Source organism: Cydia splendana, chromosome Z (genome assembly GCF_910591565.1).
Source record: "Cydia splendana chromosome Z, ilCydSple1.2, whole genome shotgun sequence".
Taxonomy (NCBI): Eukaryota; Metazoa; Arthropoda; class Insecta; order Lepidoptera; family Tortricidae; genus Cydia; species Cydia splendana.
In genome coordinates this window covers 30,167,387-30,174,075 of record NC_085987.1, presented here as the reverse complement: position 1 = coordinate 30,174,075, position 6,689 = coordinate 30,167,387, and the positions used below count along the sequence as shown (strand labels likewise).

At 41.3% G+C, this 6,689-nt stretch overlaps 1 long non-coding RNA gene across 1 annotated transcript; it reads left to right on the top strand.

The window, feature by feature from the left end:
* Nucleotides 1-1,301: 1,301 nt before the first annotated feature.
* LOC134804962 (uncharacterized) lies at nucleotides 1,302-4,709 on the top strand. Its single transcript, XR_010146218.1, has 4 exons — nucleotides 1,302-1,435; nucleotides 1,744-1,833; nucleotides 4,108-4,176; nucleotides 4,401-4,709. It is a non-coding gene; the product is annotated as an uncharacterized LOC134804962 (long non-coding RNA).
* The last annotated feature ends 1,980 nt before the right edge of the window (nucleotides 4,710-6,689 follow it).

Genomic DNA, 6,689 nt, shown 5'->3' with positions numbered 1-6,689 from the left:
AGTAATATTTTTTGAATTTCACCTAAAAAAATCATAAAAAATAGAAATAAAAATATTTTTTTACTTAATAACTTTTAAATCACACTTTCAAATAATGTGAAAACCACTACTTACATAAAAATCTAAAAAATTATAACATGATTTTTTTGGATTTCATACAACTTTGAACAATTTTAAAGTGTTTGAGCACCCCCTTGTAGTTGAGATAAGATTACAAAACTTGGCGTATTTTGTCAACATAACAAGTGTAACAAAATGAGGGGGTGCCGCTTCTTCTAACTAGAGTTTGAATTTTTCCCATACAAACGTGAACCACCCTAATGTAGGTGCATATTGCATATATAAAATGTTTTGCAGGAGCCACATGCAATGCACGGGTCACTTGTGAGAATACCAAATTGTAAGTGGACTAATCACATATTACCAAATCATTACAGTTATAAAGCCTGGTATAAATATTACTACGTAGCGTAGTCATTCGGGGTGTAAAGCTGTGAAATAAAATAGGTAAGTATAATAAAATCGGAGGTCTTTGGAACCCTTCTTTTCCATATTTGGAATTTGGTTGGTACCTAATGTATAGTCAGCATTAGTTAACACTTTCGCGACCAGGCAAAATTTCAAATAATACCCCAGAAACCGACAGTACTCGCTAGTCGGGCAACGACGTGCAACTCAATGCCGCACGCCGCGAACCCGCTAGTCGGGCAAGCGGCGGACGCTCAGGGCTGTGACAAGTAACTTTCGTATAAGTACGTGGATAAAATTAAATCTGCTGTCTCATCTGTTTAAGCTCCCCGTTTTGTTCTTCTCCTAATTCTAACTCCTATTGATACATACCCGTGTATGCAATTTCACGTAACCAACTAATAAGAATTTTTATTTTGTAATCGCATTAGGTAAAGTAAATAAAAATACAAAGTGAAGTAATAAAATATAATAATCAACTGTACCAACTTTTCGACCACATAATAATCAGAAGACTTACAATTTTTTCTGTTAGTGGCAGTGGCAGCCCTGAGGTAGTGAAGATGCAATGCTTGCCCGCCTGTCGGGCACTTCGGCGTCGCGTGTAGGTTTATAGCTCTTGCCCGACTAGCGGGTATGCCGGCATCTGAGTAAAGTTTACGAGTGCCCGAGAGTCGGGTACGCGGTGTCGAATGTGTTAATTTTCCAAAAGGTCTAAATTTTTGATGTCAACTGTAGAGCAACAACATACTTAGAAACCGTTAAATTTGTAGACCCTATCTCTTTGCAATAGGTAAGTACCAACGCAGTACCCACAAAATAAATAAGAAACAATAAAAAAATTATCATAAAACAATTTTATTGCAGTCATAAAAATCCTTGCTGTATTGACAAATTCAGTATTGTGGATTATTTAAATGTTGAAAATGTTTTTTGTATTTTATATTTTGCCGTATTTTTTGCTTTTGTACGTGTTTTTATTGTACTCATATTTATGCTCATACAGACTTAAGTATTTTGTTCTTATAATTTCAATAGTACTTCATCAACGTGTAGGTACAGTCAGCGTCATATAGTAGGTAGCATCCAAAGTATTCAAATAGTTCGGTACATCATATAATTTGTATGGCGTACCGAACAATTTGAATACTTTGGATGGTACCTACTATACGACGCTGACTGTACTAGGTAGTTACGTTGATAAAAAGATGAAGTACAAGTGTACTGTGTGTACAAGTGTTGCTTAAGTAAGCACCACAACTTTTCATTTTATAGAACTGACGCTAAGCAGAGCACCCGTAATGCTATGGGCCCACCTTGTTATGGCCGCTCCGACTGTGTCCCCTACTCTGAAAATACTGACAAGTAAGTACCTACAAAAAAAAATTGGCAAGTGTACCTAAGCCGCACAGTGCTACTGAGCATGGAGTGAAAATGCAGGAAGCAGCAAAGTGACGGTGACCGCCCCTTTCCCCTGCTTGTTACTCCGTGCGCTACGGAGGTTTTGAAATCAGCAAATTAATTTGTGGTTTGTTATGTTAAAAGGATGAATAGTTATAAATAATATTTGGAAACGTATGTTTCTAGACTTCACTTTCATGTAAATCAAATGAATCCCCATTCATTATTATGATCAATCTTTAAACTATATTGTGATGAAACTAATTAACTGTGGTTTGTAACCGGGATTTGACCAAACATTTGCCTCACATCTCTTTCCTTTATACGGCAAACGAAAGTGTCGCAACCACACTAAGAATACTCAAAGCCACAAATTGAATCTGCGCGAATTTGACAGACTCAGACAGAAAGATTATATATTACACTAAGGCCCACTTGCACCATTCCACTAACCCGGGGTTAACCGGTTAAACCTGGAGTTGCCATGGTTACCCATACAATTTGACACTAGGTTAACGGTTTACCCGCGTAACCCCGGGTTAGTGGGATGGTGCAAGTGCAAGTGGGCCTAAGTATTAGTTTCATTATTTTTCATTAACTTGGTTGAACCTAAAAACCATTATTATACCAAAAGTATACTAACAAATTAAATGTGCAGCTTATAAGTGCACTTGTATAGTCAGCTACCGAGAAAAGTTCAACCCCCCCCCCCCTATCTACTACCCCTACCCATACCTACTTTACAACAGTATCCCCAAGAACAGGCAGGTTTTGCGAGAGGAAGAGGGACACGGGAGCAAATCCTCAACATTAGGTTGGTGATAGAGAAGTGTAGGGAACATAACATCAGTGCCGCTATGTGCTTCATAGACTATGCAAAGGCCTTCGACTGCTTCAGCTGGAAGAAAATATTCGAGGTGATGAGCGAAATGGGTGTGCCAGATCACCTAACCGTTCTGGTCCAAAACCTCTACCTCAGTGGTAGATCCAGGGTGAGGATAGGGGAGTGGGTGTCTCAAGCTTTCCAAACGGAACGCGGGGTGCGTCAAGGATGTATCCTGTCACCGCAATTGTTCAATCTAATCGGTGAACATATGATGCGTAGGGTTTTAGATAACCGGCACGGCGGGATACGCATTGGCGGCTACCTCCTGAATAATCTGCGGTTTGCTGATGACACCACAATCATAGCCTCGACAGAAGCTGAACTCGCCGATATACTGGACGGGATTGATCGCATCAGCGCAGAATATGGTCTTCTGATCAATCGAAGTAAAACCAAACTGATGATTGTCAACCGGAGCGGCCATCCACAGAGAACCAACGAGCTACGTGACCTCGATACAGTACGCAAGTTTGTTTACCTAGGATCACAAATTAGCGATGACGGGGACTGTGATCAGGAGATAGTCAGGCGAGGGCAGATGGCAAAAGCAGCAGTGAAGCGACTTGAGAAGATCTGGAGGAACCGAGGAATTAACCGCAAAACAAAGATAAAGCTCATGCATACCCTTATCTTATCAATCTTCCTGTATGCTTCCGAGACTTGGACACTGAAAGCCCGGGCACTTAGAAGGATAGACGCGTTCGAGATGTGGTGCTGGCGCAGAATGCTGAATATATCTTGGACTGAACGCCGCACAAACGAGTCTATCTTAGAGGAGCTCAATATCACCACAAGGCTATCCACCATCTGTACCCAAAGAGTCCTCAAATTCTTCGGCCACACAGTCAGACGCGGCACGGATACGCTAGAAAGGAGCATTATTACCGGGAGTGTCGACGGAAGAAGGAGTAGAGGGCGTGCACCCAGTAGATGGTCAGATGTGGTCCAAAATATTACCCAGACTTCGCTCCAGGCAACAATGCAGATGGCCGAAGATGGAGAGGCCTGGAGAGCAGTGGTAGGAAGAATAACCCATAGAAGGCACGTCCCTCAGACATGAGGTCACGACCACGAAGGAGACAGTCAGCTGCCAAGAAAAGTTCAACCATCCCCCCCCCCCCTACCTACTACCCCTACCCATACCTACTTTACAACAGTATTACCTAAATCAATTAGCCACAGGGCCATAAGCCTCAGAAGTACACTATATTATATGAAGTCTGTAGGTATATCAGGTATTCGATTACTTAATGTAAAGTTTTTCTATTAGTTAAACGAAGTATTTCCGAATTCGTACACAAAGTAGATATTTACTAGAAAATCTCTATCATAATTTTCGTGTAACTTTTCAGTGCATCTGAAATCACAACTGTACGTAACGCAACGCCAAAACGCTACATAAAAGTTAATAATTTTAAAAGGTAACCAATGTTTGAGTCTCTATCGGTTTATCCCAGTTTATTTAACTTGTACCTGTTATGAATTATGTGCTTTTCATTTTTAAGCGCCACTTTAGCCCACTAACCCGGGGTTAACCGGTTAAACCTGGAGTTACCATGGTTACCAGTACAATTTTACACTGGGTTAACGGTTAACCCCCGGTTAGTGGCATTAAGTCAGTTAATATATGAAATTCCATTTTCAGTCCAATTTTCGGCGCTTACAAGTATGACCCGTTGCTCGGAGATTTTGTAATATCGCGTACCACGTCCCCACCACCGGACATTGACGGTACCACAGAGAGGTCAGATATAGTTATGAGGGCTGCTGAAGAAAAGTCCAAACGTACTAATAATCACAAACTCACTACAACCATTACTACAACCGAAGAAAAACCTAAAAATCGTACAAAAGAAAGCAAGAATCGTAGAAGAAATATGAATCATGTCTCACAATTGTAATAAGTCGTAATAACAGGCCATTTTATTAACAAAGTAAATCAATATACTAGTAATGCCCTGTTTTTTTTTTGTATAATTCTAAAATTTAGAAACTTACACTTACTTGTGGTTTCTGGTCGTAATAAGATTTGATTACAAACTGAAATAGATATCTTATACTTCTTAGGGCCACTTGCACCATCCCACTAACCCGAGGTTAAGCGGTTAAACCTGAGGGTTAAACCGTTAACTTAGTGTCAAATTGTACTGGTAACCATGGTAACTCCAGTTTTAACCGGTTAACCCGGGTTAGTGAAATGGTGCAAGTGGCACTTATAGATTCTTATAGTTAGTAAAGAAACAGTGACCATGTTGAAAAATGAAAATATGTTTATTTGGATTATAACATTTCACAATTAGTTATGTTTGGAATCTCCTAGTAAGTAGGTATTGTCGAGCCAATACCTACTTGTGACAGAAGACCCCGCTACCCTAGTAGCATTTTCGTTGGGGCCCACGGTGCCAACGGTAGGGAAAACGTTGGGATGAGGTTCGTTCCGTAGCCAACATTAAAATTTGTATTGGCCCACCATCGCATTTACCAACATTGACAGTGGCAGTGATGCCCAACAATGGGCCTTTGTGTATTTTGCTACCGTTCGCTAAACAACGATAACATTCGTTGGCCCAATGGTGACAAATACCGCATTTACCAACATTGGCTGTGGCACTGATGCCCAACAACGGGCCTTTGTTTATTTTGGTAACGTTGGCTAATCAACGATATCATCCGATGGCCCAATGACGACAAATATAGCATTTTCAACATTGGCTGTAGCATTGATGCCCAACAATGGGCCTTTGTGTATTTTGGTAACGTTGGCTAATCAACGATATCATCCGATGGCCCAATAATGACAAATATCGCATTTACCAACATTGGCTGTGGCAGCGACGCCCAACAATGGACCTTTGTGTATTTTGCTACCGTTCGTTAAACAACGATAACATTTGTTGGCCCAGTGGGGACAAATATCAGATTTACCAACATAGGCTGTGGCACTGACGCCCAACAATGGGCCTTTGTGTATTTTGGTACCGGTGGCTAAACAACGATAACATTCGTTGGCCCAGTGAGCACAAATAACGCATTTACCAACATTGACTGTGGTACTGATGCCCAACAATGGGCCTGTGTGTATTTTGGTAACGTTGGCTAATCAACGATATCATCCGATGGCCCAATGATGACAAATATCGCATTTACCAACATTGGCTGTGGCACTGATGCCCAACAATGGGCCTTTGTTTATTTTGGTAACGTTGGCTAAGCAACGATATCATCCGATGGCCCAATGACGACAAGTATCGCATTTACCAACATTGGCTGTGGCACTGATGCCCAACAATTGGCCTTTGTTTATTTTGGTAACGTTGGCTAATCAACGATATCATCCGATGGCCGAATGACGACAAATATCGCATTTACCAACTTTGGCTGTAGCATTGATGCCCGACAATGGGCCTTTGTGTATTTTGGTAACGTTGGCTAATCAACGATATCATCCGATGGCACAATGATGACAAATATCGCATTTACCAACATTGGCTGAGGCAGCGACGCCCAACAATGGGCCTTTGTGTATTTTGCTACCGTTCGTTAAACAACGATAACATTTGTTGGCCCAGTGGGGACAAATATCAGATATACCAACATAGGCTGTGGCACTGACGCCCAACAGTGGGCCTTTGTGTATTTTGGTACCGGTGGCTAAACAACGATAACATTCGTTGGCCCAGTGAGCACAAATATCGCATTTACCAACATTGGCTGTGGTACTGATGCCCAACAATGGGCCTTTGTGTATTTTGCTACCGTTCGCTAAACAACGATAACATTCGTTGGCCCAATGGTGACAAATACCGCATTTACCAACATTGGCTGTGGCACTGATGCCCAACAACGGGCCTTTGTTTATTTTGGTAACGTTGGCTAATCAACGATATCATCCGATGGCCCAATGACGACAAATATCGCATTTACCAACATTGGC